Below are 13758 nucleotides of genomic sequence, written 5' to 3'. Positions count from 1 at the left end.
TATGGTTTCTAGCATTAAACATCTTGCAATAACTTATTTGCCCTGTTCTGACTTTCTTGTAACAGAATGTATAAAAACTAGTATCTGAGAGGTTCCTTAATAGATGGTGTGTTTAATCAGTACATCTGCATTCATTGCCCCATCTTTTGAATTTCTATTACCATAAGAACAACTCTCACATGTTTCATTTATATATGTGTTTTATATTTCATATATATATATATATATATACATATATATAATTATATTGGCCCCAAATTCTAACAACTGTATACTCAGTGACAACTATTTGGTTTGATACCTATATTTATTTCTTTGTATCATTCTAGAAGCTATTCAGTAGACTTTCTTCCCATTGTTGACTTGCACATTATTTTTAAATTTGTTTTGTATACATTGAATAAAGATTGGTAAGAGAGACAGATTCCAATTTCTAGTTAAACTTTTTTCAAGTTCTACTTCCAGTATCTAATAAGTCTAAAAAGATAATGGAATAAATATTTAATTCCAAACTAATACTTAACTCTGCTAAATGTATTTCTCAGCATTATTTCTTTTCTCCTTAACATTTTGGATAAATGGGAAATAATGCTCAAAACTTTACAATAATCAAAACTTGATTTTGAGAAATTTGAAAAGAACAAGGGGAAGGATTTGTTAAAATTCTATCTTGCAATTATTGTGCTAATACACTATCAGGAGACAAATATAACTCATATGCCAGAGCCCTGCTATTCCACTATGCTCAAGATGCATACCATGAGACTGAAACATATTTATAGTAACCTTCTTTTAATATTTTGGGTAATACATACTGTAGACATAGTCAACAGAGATCCCCCTTTGCTTGAATTCTCAATTTAAAAGATTTTGAAATGCTAGTGCTCCAGTGCAGGTTGAACATGTATTTCCTATTTGAAAAAAATCTCTGCTTTCTCCCAGACAGCTATTAATCATTAAGTCAGGGCAATAGATACAAAAACCACATTTTGACATGCTCTGTCTGGTTAGAATCCACCAATTAGCAGAATTTTTAATCCAGTTGTGATTATAAAAGAAAGAACTTCAACTCTTAATGCTTTTTAAGCATTAAGCATTTTAAGCATTAAGCATTGCTTTTAAGCCACACTATAGATACTAACGTGTGGATACTCTGAAATAGAAAACAGTTATAAACTATAGCATATAAAATGAATAGGTACCTTGTATTTCTTGCTAAATCAGGTGGAAAAAAAATGCCTTCCAATTCCACACCCCCCTGAGTTAAAGTTACTTAGACATAGGAGGCCTTTTGATATTTGCAAGTAGAAATCTGATACATTTTTAAAAAGTAAGGTTTTCACCCTTTTTCAGGAAAGTATTGTATTATTAAATAGGTTCATGAAATATCCCATTCCAGGAGTTAAGGATTTCGCTAATAACAATGAACATATCCTGAAAAATATTACAGCGAACCTACAATGCAATTATAAATCACAATAATAGTTACATTAAAAAATTAAGAGAACATTGTCTGGAAATGGCATACTCTACAGGAATGCTTTCCCCACTCAGTTTCCGAGAAGTGGATCTCCATTAGTTACCATAGAATTATAAGACATTAAAGACTCAACAAACATGATGCTACCTTATGATATTGCATAATATGAATGACAAGGTTACCTATGCCGTGATTTGGAAAGTAGATTACAACATTAATGGATTTAGGCCAAAATAAGATATCCATTTTGCAGCACTTCTTTTATCTTAGCTAAAAGATGTTCATTTTTCAAAGGAAGTCAGCACTGAAAGATAAAATAACAGCAAGAAAAGATAAACTAATATTTTGATAACTTTTTAGAGAAAATTAAGGAAATATGAGTAAAAATGTGAATTAGAATTTGTCAGATTGACTGGAAGTGTTTAAAACTTCAACTCTTAATCCTAGGTTTTATTAATGAAGGGAAAATGAAGAGTAAGAGAATATCAGATGTGGCTACTAAATCTAGAATGTTTGTATTTGTTTCCCTTTCTTCCACACAATGAAAATAATACATAGAAGATGGTGTTAAGCCTAGATATAACTAAGCATCATGTTAGAAGTTATAGCTTAGTGCTGTAATACTTTATCTCTTTAGCCATAGAATGGTCATCAGCACAATTGTCCATTGTGGTTTATTGCCTTTTCATGTGATACTTTGTAGTTTTGATCTAAGATTTCAAATGCATAGAAAAGAAGCAACATATCTACCACCACATTGTAAGCACCTGACAATCAAAAACATCTCTGGATAGTTGAAATCAATAAACCATTTTATTTTTGAACTCACGAAAATATGTCTATTTTTCAGGACTCTAAAATTATAAATGTAATAGACAGCATATCACTTTTCTCATGAATTGATATCGAATTCACAATAGGTGAAAAATGATCATCAATTTAAAAATATCAGGGTAGAATGAGTCAAATCCAGCCAATTTTTAAAAATTTAATTTGTGAGGGTTACTGTAAAATTATCTTTGTTTTATCAAAACTGAATTAAATGTGTGCATAAAACAAAAGCTACTTAAAGTTCTTTTATCAAACCTGACTTAAATGTGTGCATAAAACAAAAGCTACTTAAAGTTCTTAAAGCTACTTAAGTTCTTCTTTTTTCTTTTATAAATACTGACCTGGGATATATTTTAATGCACTGCTGAAGTGGTGGCCTGAATAAAAACTCATTTTTTCAATTTTAAAATAATCATGTATGGATGACACATACTGAGGTTTATGATCACAATGGGTGACACCAGCAAAAGAACCAATTTTAAAAGAAAATGTAGGGACAAATGTTGGGTCTTAGTAAAATAGGAACCATGTTGATCTTCTCAAGAACATTATTTTGATTATTGTGATAGAACATAAAAAATGAGAGCATAAACATCTTCATGAGATTTGTATTACTTTTGTCAGTCAACAAATACAATTATGTGCATAAAAATGTGCAGAGGCTTAACTGACCAAAGTCCTTGCCTTCAAGGGTGATAAGAAAGAGATAGACCCACAGTTCCAACCAGAGAACAATTGTGAATGTATCTATGTCTCCCTACTCATTTAAAAAGGGAGAGAAGCTATGCATTGATGGGTTAAAATATGAAGCTTGCAGGGAGGCAAGTGGTATAGAGAATTATGTTCATAAATTAATCAGAAGTCAAGAGAGAGCTATAGAGAATAGAGAACTATAATGTAGCCTTGAAGAACATGGTGTAGAATGTCTTGAGGAGGGAAAAAAAAAGTATTTGGAGAAAGGGAATAGCGAGGTAGCAATGTATCCAAAGATCTAGTAAAATATCAATTCCTATTTCACTATTTTGGAATTGGTTTAACTTGACACAAAATAAAATTTAAAACTCTGTTATCTCAATATTTTGATCATTTATTATGTATAGACAGGCCACATCAGTTTTTAAAACCACAGTATATTGACTCTGATAGATTTTCAATTCTAACGGGCATTTTTGGTGATGAGGAAATTATTTCAATCTGCTGTCCAAAATCAAGACAAAAAATTTCAAATTAGACATGGCAAGTCTAATATTGCAGATATGTACTTTCCCCTTGAACTTAGATATATTTTCAAAGCTATCTGTGCAGAAAATAGGAACAGTATTTATTTTAAAAAGGAAAAAGAGTAAAAATATGTTGAAATAATCAATGGCTGTATAATAATGTAAAGAAATTGGATAGATTTGTCAGCATGTCAGTCAGAAATGAATTACAATTGTGGTAAAGAAATCAAGGTAAAAGGAATTTCTCTGGGGAAAAGTGGCATGCAAAATAAAAGCATTAGTGTGACATACAGTTTACAGAAACTCTTTTTGTGGAGATTAAAGTTTATGTTTGTTGACAGTGCAACAGGAACATGTCACACAATATAGAAATGATCATGTCATAACCACTTCTTAGTTGATGGCTTGATTTTACATGCAGTGTTTGACATTAGATAAAATTCAACATGCATTTCCATCCACTGACATTAGCTGTAGCAAGTGCCTGCATGCATAGATGCAATTATTTAAGAACAAAACACTTTCTGCCATGAGGTATTTTATGCCATGAAACCATAAGGACTAGTACTTTCGCTCATACACTAGAATGACTAGGGAAAATGAACAGAAATTGAATTATTTATATTTTATTTTACAGACATCATTTATATTCATCTATGGAGCCTTGACATGGGCTTCATAGATTCTCAGAAAATTGAGACCTCCTGGCAAAATTAATAATTACATTAGTAATAATAGAATTAGTGGGAGTGATTATTATGATGTGCATTTATTTGGTGCTTATTTTGTGAAGAACATTTTTTGTGTTACCTCCTTTAATTCTCATAACATTTACAGTTAGTAGTATTTCAATAATCTTTAAGAGGAAATGAAACGTAGAAAGGCTAGCTATACAAATGAATCAATACCCAGTGAGCAACAGATAAGAAAGAGAAGAGAGGTCCAAGTCATTGTATACCAAAGATGTCACAAGTTAAGGTCTGATTCAGTTAGTCATTGCAACTTTAAGTCATTTCCCTTGGGTAGTGAGCTGTGTTTTACAAAGCTTGCAGAAAGAAATTATAAACTATCTAATGAGAGTCTTGATTTTAATCATTATAGCAATGCAGATTATTCTTTCGTGTATCTTTCTCTTGGGCTCTAGTTTCCTAATCATGTACATTAATACTAATGGAAATATAAGGGGTGCAGTTTTGATGAATATTAGGAAGTAGTAAAGTGTTTTACTATTCCACTCTCTTTGTATATTTTGAATTATATCACTATGCTATCGCAGTTTACCTTTCCAATATATATACTGCCATTTGCAGGAATATTTACAAACCTCAATTGTTTGGGTAGTGGTATATTGGCAAAAGTTTGACAATTGGCTCTTCAGAAAAAAAAAAGTATGCATAGGTATGCATACATAAGTTTATTATAAGTTTTATAATGTATAGGACCCAATTTACAAAAAAAAAAAAATATTGTAAATTCCACATGGCAAATTGATTCTTGAAAAAATTTTCCTTGATTTCTGCCAAACTCTTACATATCTAACCAATGGTTGTAATTAATTGATTAATGTAGTAGTTCTTTAATATTGGCTTTTAGGGATCCCTGGGTGGCGCAGCGGTTTGGCGCCTGCCTTTGGCCCAGGGCGCGATCCTGGAGACCTGGGATCGAATCCCACATCGGGCTCCCGGTGCATGGAGCCTGCTTCTCCCTCTGCCTGTGTCTCTGCCTCTCTCTCTCTCTCTGTGACTATCATAAATAAAAAAAAAAAATTAAAAAAAATATTTAATATTGGCTTTTATTCTTAGTTTAATGAGTAAAATAGAAAACACGTATTTTGGAATTTCACTCAGTCATCAATGATGTGGCAATTTCTTTGCAGAATTGAATATTAGTTTTCAAATACCAAGAGAATATTTCCTCAGGTTTTGTGCTATTAACAATGTAATAGCTACAGATGTAACACTCTGAAATTTGTCTGCATTATTAACATTTTATAATTACTTTCTTAAGTCTAGACTAGGGGTCAGCCAAACAATAACCAAAAGGGTAAACCTGGCCCACTTCCTATTTTTGTAAATAAAGTTTGATTGGAATACTACCAAACCTAGTTGTTTATGTACCACTTATATCTGCTTTTATAGTGTATCAGCAGAGTTAAGTAGTTGTTACAAAAGGGTATATTATACCCTTTTGTATTTACTGGCTAGCCCTATAGAGAAAACATTTACAGTCAGGAAATGGTAAATCAAGCCCTGATTTGTAGTGTTTGCCAATTTATTGTAATGTTTGCTATAGAATAAATATGTACACTTAAGCTCAATAACATAATAGTAAAATGTAGCAGTTAGGAACTTGTGGATTGAACTGTTTTCCTAAAGAAAGATAATGTTAAAGTTGTAAGATTCCTGGTACTTATGAATGTAACCTTATTTGGAAATAGGGTTTTTGCAATTTAAGATGAGGCCATACTGAGTTAGGGTGAGCCCTAAAAGCCAATGATCGATATTCTTATAAAGAAGGACAAATACGAAAACATAGAAGAGAAACAGGGAAGAAGGCCATGTGAAGACAGAGGCAAAGAATAGTTATGATGTCACAAACCAAGGAACACAAAAGGTTACCAATTACCACCAGAAGTTAGAAAAAGTGAGGAAGAATTCTTTCCCTGAACCTTCAGAATGAGCATGAAAAGAACTTGGCTTTCGACTTCTAGCCTCCAGAAATTGTGGTAACTTTGTGGTCATTTGTTATGACAAGCCTCAGAAATTAGTGCAAAACTATTGAATTTTGAGTATTTATTACCTTTGTTTTACACAGAATCAATTTCATTTTAGGTTTATATAACTTAACTTTTAATGATGTCTTTGTTTAACAAAAATTTCACAAAATTTCTAAAAATTTCACAAAATCGAGAGCTAGCTTGGTCTTGTTTCAGTACATCACTCTTTTTTAAAAAAATTTTAACATATAATAGTGATAGGATTATATCCGTCTGTGAAGGAAAGAATAAATTCAGAGCCCAGGTTTGTATCCAGCCTTCCATGTTTCCAGAATGCCAATTTTGTAAAAGTGGGACATAGCAGCAAGAGGTTTTAGGATACAAAAGTGTTGAATCTTGCTGTTGAAACTTTAACTTTTGGATCTGATTTGCCTGAAAGGAACTTAAGAGAAAACTCATGTTCTGGGCCCGAGGCTTGAGGTTTGATTTTAAATTCCACCTGATAGTGTTGCCTCAACTTCTGATATCTGCCCTATTTCAGTCAAGACTGGCTTAGGTACTATATTGGACCGAACCACAGGTGTGAATATCAGTTGGTTCTGTCTTGCACTGCAAAATGGAGAAGCAAAAGAAATAAAAGTTTAGAAATTTAGAAATTCCTCATATGAATTATTCTTTGCCTAATTATCTTATGTATTTCCAAAGCACGTTTTCCCCAAATTTGGGCTTAGTAGCATGTGTCTTTGTGGCCAATATCTCATATATCTATAGGTAAACACTTAATTTTAGTAGTACTTTGTGTTGTAACTATTGCCTCCCCTGCCAAAGGAATTCACATTCTATGTCTCATTATAGTAAGCCTGAAGAGTGAACTGTTAAACATTTTGTAAAGGGAAGATATGTTTACTAATAGAATCATGTTAACCATAAAAATGCATTAGATATGAAGGTCAGTTGAGTAAAAATAAAAGTTCTTTATTATTAATTAAACAAAGGACACAAGACCTTCCTCTCGCCTCTATATCCTTTTCCATGCAGTGGTGAGAGAAGTTGATATTTGCTGACACCTGCATTTGCCTGACAGATTTCTGGTTTCCTTCTTACTCCATAAGGTCAAGAGCACTATTTCAGATTCTGCCAGTAACCATGGGGGATTCTAATCTATAGGTTATCTCTTTACAGGAAAATCGTTTGGTATACTAAGTAATTGGACACTTGTCCTTGCTCTCCATTTCCCTGTTTAACCAACAATATTATGAGTTCACTATCATCATCTCCCAGGTTGTTCTCCCAGGTTAGTTTGGACATTTAATGAAACACCCTTGGTTGCATAATTATTGCCTATAACATAAAGTCTGCACGGTCTTCATAATGAGAGATGCCTGTCTTGTAGTGCATATTGGATGTTGCTCTTCTGGTTGCTCAGTGATAGCAATGTTATAGTCCTAGATACCAGGCCCAAGTTAGTCAGAAACATTTGATGTGAAATTATATCATCTGTAAAATTGTGATGCACAAAATGAAAATGCTCTATCTCATGGGGTGAATAAAAGTACATCACTAACACATAACATTTGACTTTTTTATGTTGACTTGAATTAATAAGAAATTAATAAGAAAAGTGCTAAATTACTCTGCCTCCAAGTTGTACAGCCAAAGCCCTGTTATGAAAAATGAAGCTGAGAGAGGCATCTTTTTCAGAACTGTTAACTGGTAATGTCACAGACTATTTCAAAAGTTGTTGAATAAACTGATTAGGGAAAAAGTCCGTTTGAGCATTTTTTTCTGTCTTTTCACCAAACTAGGAATAAAAGCAATAGTATTTTTATATCATGGGTATTTTGTGGTTATTTTGTTTTATACAAACTGAAATTTAATAATGGCATTTATGTGAGAGCATTAAATTAGTTTCCATAGTTTAATTTCCATTAATTTTAGGACCTGTAGGAATAAATAAATGGGAAATTATGTACAGACACAAACACATACATATAGGCCCATACCCATTTTCACCCTTGCTCTAAAGATATATTTAATCAACTCTGTCAAACCTATCTTCTTGCTTATGTTTGAAGTGCATTATCCATTTAATGTGCGGGTCATGACTTGTAGTCCGTTTCCCTTGTTTTCTCCATGTGGAAAGAGCTCGGAGGAAGGAAAGTGGCCACTTAATGAAGTTTATTCTAATGTTCTTTGACATAATATGTTCCCCTTTTGAAAAAGAAGCATTGCTTCAGTGTGGAATAAAGAGTTTTAGAAAATAATATTTAAATTTCAGTACGTTGGATATTAAAATATTCAAGACTCTTCAGGTCTAGGTTCAAATTAGATTCTTGTAAAGTAGTATGGTACTCCTAGGAGCTTATCCAAGAGAAATGAAAACACATGTCACCAAAAGTCTTGTACAAAGATAGTCATAGCAGCAAAACTCGGAAACAATCTTTCTGTCTATTGTCTAACTATATTATTTTTATATAATGAACTACTTCTGGAAATAAAAAAGGAACAAACTATATTGATTAATTTTAGAAACATTATGTGAAAAAATTCATACCTAAAATACTATGTATTCTATGCTTACATAACTATAAAGTTATAAAGTAGGCAAAGCAAATCTCTGATAATAGAAATCAGAAGAGTGGTTGTTTCCATCAAATTATTTGGTTTTAGCTATTGTAGGAGTTTTATATATTTTGCATATTAAAATTTCAAATACATCTCTTAGTAGATCTTTGGTTTGCAGATATTGTCTCCCATTCCATAGGTTGCCTTTTTGTTCTGTCGATTGTTCCCTCTCCTATGCAAGAGCTATTTATTTTGATGTAGCCCGACTTGTCTATGTTTGCTTTTGTTGCCTGTGCTTTTGGTGTCATATCCAAGCAATCATTATAAAGACTAATGCCAAGAAAAATTTCTCTTATTTTTACTTTGAAGAATTTGACAGTTTCAGGTCATACATTTAGATCTTTCATTCATTTTGAGTTGATTTTTGTGTATGGTATAAAGTAGGGGTGCAGTTTCATTTTTTTTGTATGTGGATATCCAGTTTTCCTATACATTTGTTGAAGAGACTACCATTTCTCCATTCTGTGTTCTTGGCACTTTTGTCACAAATCAGTTCATCATATATGTGTTGGATTGTCTGAGCTCTCTATTCTGTTCTTTTGGTCTATATGTTTATCTTTATCCAATTACCCATACTATTTTAATCACTGCAGCTTCATAATATATTTTGAATCAGGAGGTGTGATGCTTTACTCTTCTTTCTCAAGGTTACTTTGGTTATTCTGGATCTTTTGCGGTTACACATCAATTTTAGGATTTTTAAAATTTATGTACATTATGCCATTGAGATTTTGATGTGGTTAGCATTGAATCTGTAGGTTGCTTTGGATAGTATGGACATTTTGACAGTATTAATTCTTCCAATCTCTGAACATGGGATGTCTTTACATTTATTTGTGTCTTCTTTCTTTCAATGTCTTATAGTTTTCAGTGTACAAGTGTTTCACCTCAGTTGTTTATTAATAAGTATTTTATTCTTTTTTATGGTATCATAAAAGAGCTTATTTTCTTAATTTTCTCTTCAGATAATTCATTGTTAATGTTAGAAATGCAAGTGAATATTGATTTTGTATCCTGTACTTTTATTAAATTTGTTAATTTTAATAGTTTTCTTTTGTGAAAGTTTTAATTTTTCTATATATAGAATCATGTTATCTTAAAAGAAAAGTAATGTTACTACTTCCTTCTTTATTTGATTTCCTTTTATTTCTTTTCTTTTCTTTTCTTTTTCTTTCTTTTTTTTTTTTTTTTGCCTAACTGCCCTAGATAGGCAAAGGATTTGACATTTCTCCAAAGAAGACATACAAGTGTCAACAGGTATATAAAAGATGCTCTGCATTATTAATAATCATGGAAATACAAATATAAATTATAATGATAGCCATATTAACAGTTGTGAAGTGGTATATCATTATAAAAATAGAGAAGTGTTGGCAAAAATGTGTAGACATGTACATTGTGTACACTTGCATAGTCTTGATGGGAATATAAATTAGTACAACACCTATGAAAAACAATGTAAAGATGCATTAAAAATTAAAAATAAAACTTTATCATATTATCTAGAAATCTCACTTCTGGACATATATCCAAATAAATTGAAATCAGAATCTTGAAGAGATATCTGTACTATCATATACACTGCAACATTAGATATAAAAACAACTGAAATGTTCATCCATAGATGAATGGATAAAGAAAGTGTAGTACTACATAAAGTGCAATGTTAGTCAGCCTTAAAAAAGAAGGAAATCCTGCCATCTGTGACAATACGGATGAACCTGGATGACATTATGCCATGTAAAATAAGACTGTCACAGGACAAATATTACATGTACCTAAAGTAACCAAACTCATTGAAGCAGAGAATATAGTGGTGGTTGCCAGGGGCTAGACAATGGGTGAAGAGGACAGTGTTCAATAGCTATAAAGTTTCAGTTATAAGTAAGATAACTTACTTATCTCTAGTAAGTTCTAGAGATCTGCTATACAGCATGGTGCCTGTAGCTAACAATATGGTATTTTGCACTTCAAAATTTGTTGAAAGAGTAGAACTTATGTCATATGTTTCTTATTACAAAGCAAAACAAAGGGACACAAGGAAACTTTGGGAAGTGTTAGATATGTCTATTACTTGATAGTGGTGATGGTATCATGGGTGGTTGCATAAGTTCAAACTCATCAAATTGTGTACATTAAGTATGTACGGTTCTTTGTATCAGTTTTAAATCAGTAAAATATAAAAAAGAATTAAATAAAGAAAAAGAGTAGCTGCTTTGAGTAAGTGGAGGAGACTGGCTGGGAAGAGGCATAAGGGATCCTACTAGGATGATACGAATGCTGTATATCTTGAAGGTGGCATGTAGGTTATTGAGTGTACATATTTGTTAAAACTGATTGAGCTGTGTTCTTCAGATTTATGCACTTATACTGTGTAAATTATACCTCAATAAAAAATAACCAGGAGCTTTGGACAAAATATTGACTTATTAATAGCTACTTTCTATTCATCATGACTTGTCTTGTCTTCTAATTCTCTGAATTTTTCACAGCACAATCTCATCTACTATATCATTTTATTCCATGGTTAAGAAATCATGGATATTATCTCTGTATTTATAAAAGAAACTATCTTTGAGGAGCCAGAGATGATTGCTCATATCATAAATTTCTAGCAGAACTAGAGATTAAATTATGATTCCTAGGTCTCTGATTTACACTTTAATCTAGACTGAATCTGCTAAAATGTATATACCTCAGGTATAAGTAAATGATAGGAATATAAGGAAGTGCTTTTTCTGTCTGACTCAACCCACAGCTCCCAGTTAAAACCTTGAAAACAAATGCAGCAGTGTCATAAAAGGTTGATTTAATTTATAGTCTGCTCAAGATGTGTACATTAATTTAATGACTGAAGAAGTTTTATTGAGTAAAAAGTATGCGAAATCTCTAAGCTAAGCTATTGAATGATCCCAGCAACAAAGTTAAGTGGATTAGTGGTGACTAACAATTTATTTCGTGCCTTTTGGGGGGAATATCATTCTTTTTCATTACTTGATTCAAAATCCCATATATGTATAATTTTTATGTTTTTTTAAAGTTTGGGTTTATATTTAAAATCTAAATGTAGAGTATTCCCTGAGTTGAGATGTAACTTAAGAAATATGTACAGGAGCTGTCCAAGATATCCTCAAATAAAAATCTTGAATATGTATTCTGATGCACAGAGAAAGTTCATAAGTGGCTATTCCTGCAACATAATAAATATAATACTTCTCCACAAAGATGAAGATATATAAATGCTGTTGGCTTTCTTCATACAAGAAGTCAACTCTAGTAATGTTGATCAAAACTGTTAGGTCAAAAAATTTAAAGGAAAATATACACTTACATTTCACTAGCTATTTGTTCTGTATGTCATAGTTTAAATAGAATCTCAAAGAGCCACTTGATGGTTGAAATGTGTTGACTACAAACCATTTAACTCATTGTTTTGTGTCAATTTGACATTTTTTACTTTTAATGTGTTGAGTATTCCATGTGAATTAGGAAGTCTGCTAAGTACTTTACATGTACTGTACCACGAACTTCTTACAAATGCCCATAAGTTTAATATAAGTATTGTTCCAATGATTCACATAAGAATATTGAGTCTTTAAAAAGTTGCCAGTTAGTGCAAGTTAAACAGATGGTAAGCCAAAGGACCAGGTTTTATATCTAAGCAGTTTGATCTCAGAGCATTTATCCTGAAATATTATTTTATACTATTCCTGAGCAGAAATGTTATACATGCATAGAAAAATAGGAGGTATTTCCTGGGAGAATCTCTTTCCATCACTCCTTTTTAAAAAGGAGAAGAAATCAAAAGTTATCATACTTCACTCTGACTCCTAAAATACCATGAGCCCTGTTTCTGGTTGGAATTTGTTTCAGCACATGTTTGTAATAAGAGACACAAACTTAAATGCTGGCCTGGTCTTGGTAAGTAGCTAATAGAAGTAAAGCAGGCCAGGGCTCATATATGAAGAGATACTGCTATGGATATGTAGCCATGCACATGCTGTGTTAATCCCCTTAGTCACTTTTGTTAATTCACAGACTAGCAGAAACCATTCAAAATGGATGATATTTTGGTATTGAGCATCTTTTCATGTTTGTTGACCATCTGTATATCTTCTTTGGAGAAAAATGTCTCTTCAGATTCTCTGTGATTGGATTGTTTGTTTTTTGGTGTTGAGTTGCATAAATTCTTTATATATTTGGACATTAATCCCTCACCAGATATATCATTTGCAAATATCTTCTGCCTTGCAGTAGGTACCTTGTCATTTTGTCCATGGTTTCTTTCACTGTGCAAACACTTTTTATTTTGATGTAGCCCCAATACTTTATTTTTGCTTTTGTTTCCCTTGCCTTAGGAAAAATATCTAGAAAAAAGTTTCTGTGGCCAGTGTCAGAGGGATTATTGCCCGTTTTCTTCTAGGAGTCTCATGGTTTCAGATTTCACATTTAATCTGTAATCTATTTTGAGCTTATTTTTGTGGATAGTGTAAGAAAGTGGTTCAGTTTCACTCTTTCGCATGTAGCTGTCCAGGTTTCCAAGCACGATTTGTTGAAAAGACTTTTTCCCCATTGTATTGTTGAAGATTAATGACTTCCTCATTGTGGAAGAGTAATTGACTCTGTAAGTGTAGGCTTATTTCTGGGTTCTGTTTTCTGTTCCATTAATTTATGTGTCTATTTTTGTACCAGTACCAAACTGTTTTTATTAGAACCGTTTTGTAGTATATCTTGAAGTCTGAGGTGGTGATACGTCTAGCTCTGTTCTTTCTCAAGATTGCTTTGACTCTTCAGGGTCTTTCATGGTTCCATACAAATTTTAGTTTTATTTGCTCTAATCCTGTGAAAAATGCTGTTGCTATTTTGATATAAACTGCATTAAATCT

At 32.2% G+C, this 13758-nt stretch overlaps 1 protein-coding gene and 1 pseudogene across 1 annotated transcript in view; both read left to right on the top strand.

Moving 5' to 3' along the window:
- TENM2 (teneurin transmembrane protein 2) overlaps window positions 1–13758 on the top strand; it is a 3534961-nt gene that overhangs the window by 1688960 nt on the left and 1832243 nt on the right. The window lies entirely within an intron of this gene.
- LOC112928076 (RNA/RNP complex-1-interacting phosphatase-like) overlaps window positions 1–13758 on the top strand; it is a 114674-nt pseudogene that overhangs the window by 60647 nt on the left and 40269 nt on the right.

Source organism: Vulpes vulpes, chromosome 4 (genome assembly GCF_048418805.1).
Source record: "Vulpes vulpes isolate BD-2025 chromosome 4, VulVul3, whole genome shotgun sequence".
In the NCBI taxonomy this organism is placed as follows: domain Eukaryota; kingdom Metazoa; phylum Chordata; class Mammalia; order Carnivora; family Canidae; genus Vulpes; species Vulpes vulpes.
The sequence above is the reverse complement of the archived record's forward strand: the minus strand, read 5'-3'. Positions and strand labels throughout refer to the sequence as shown.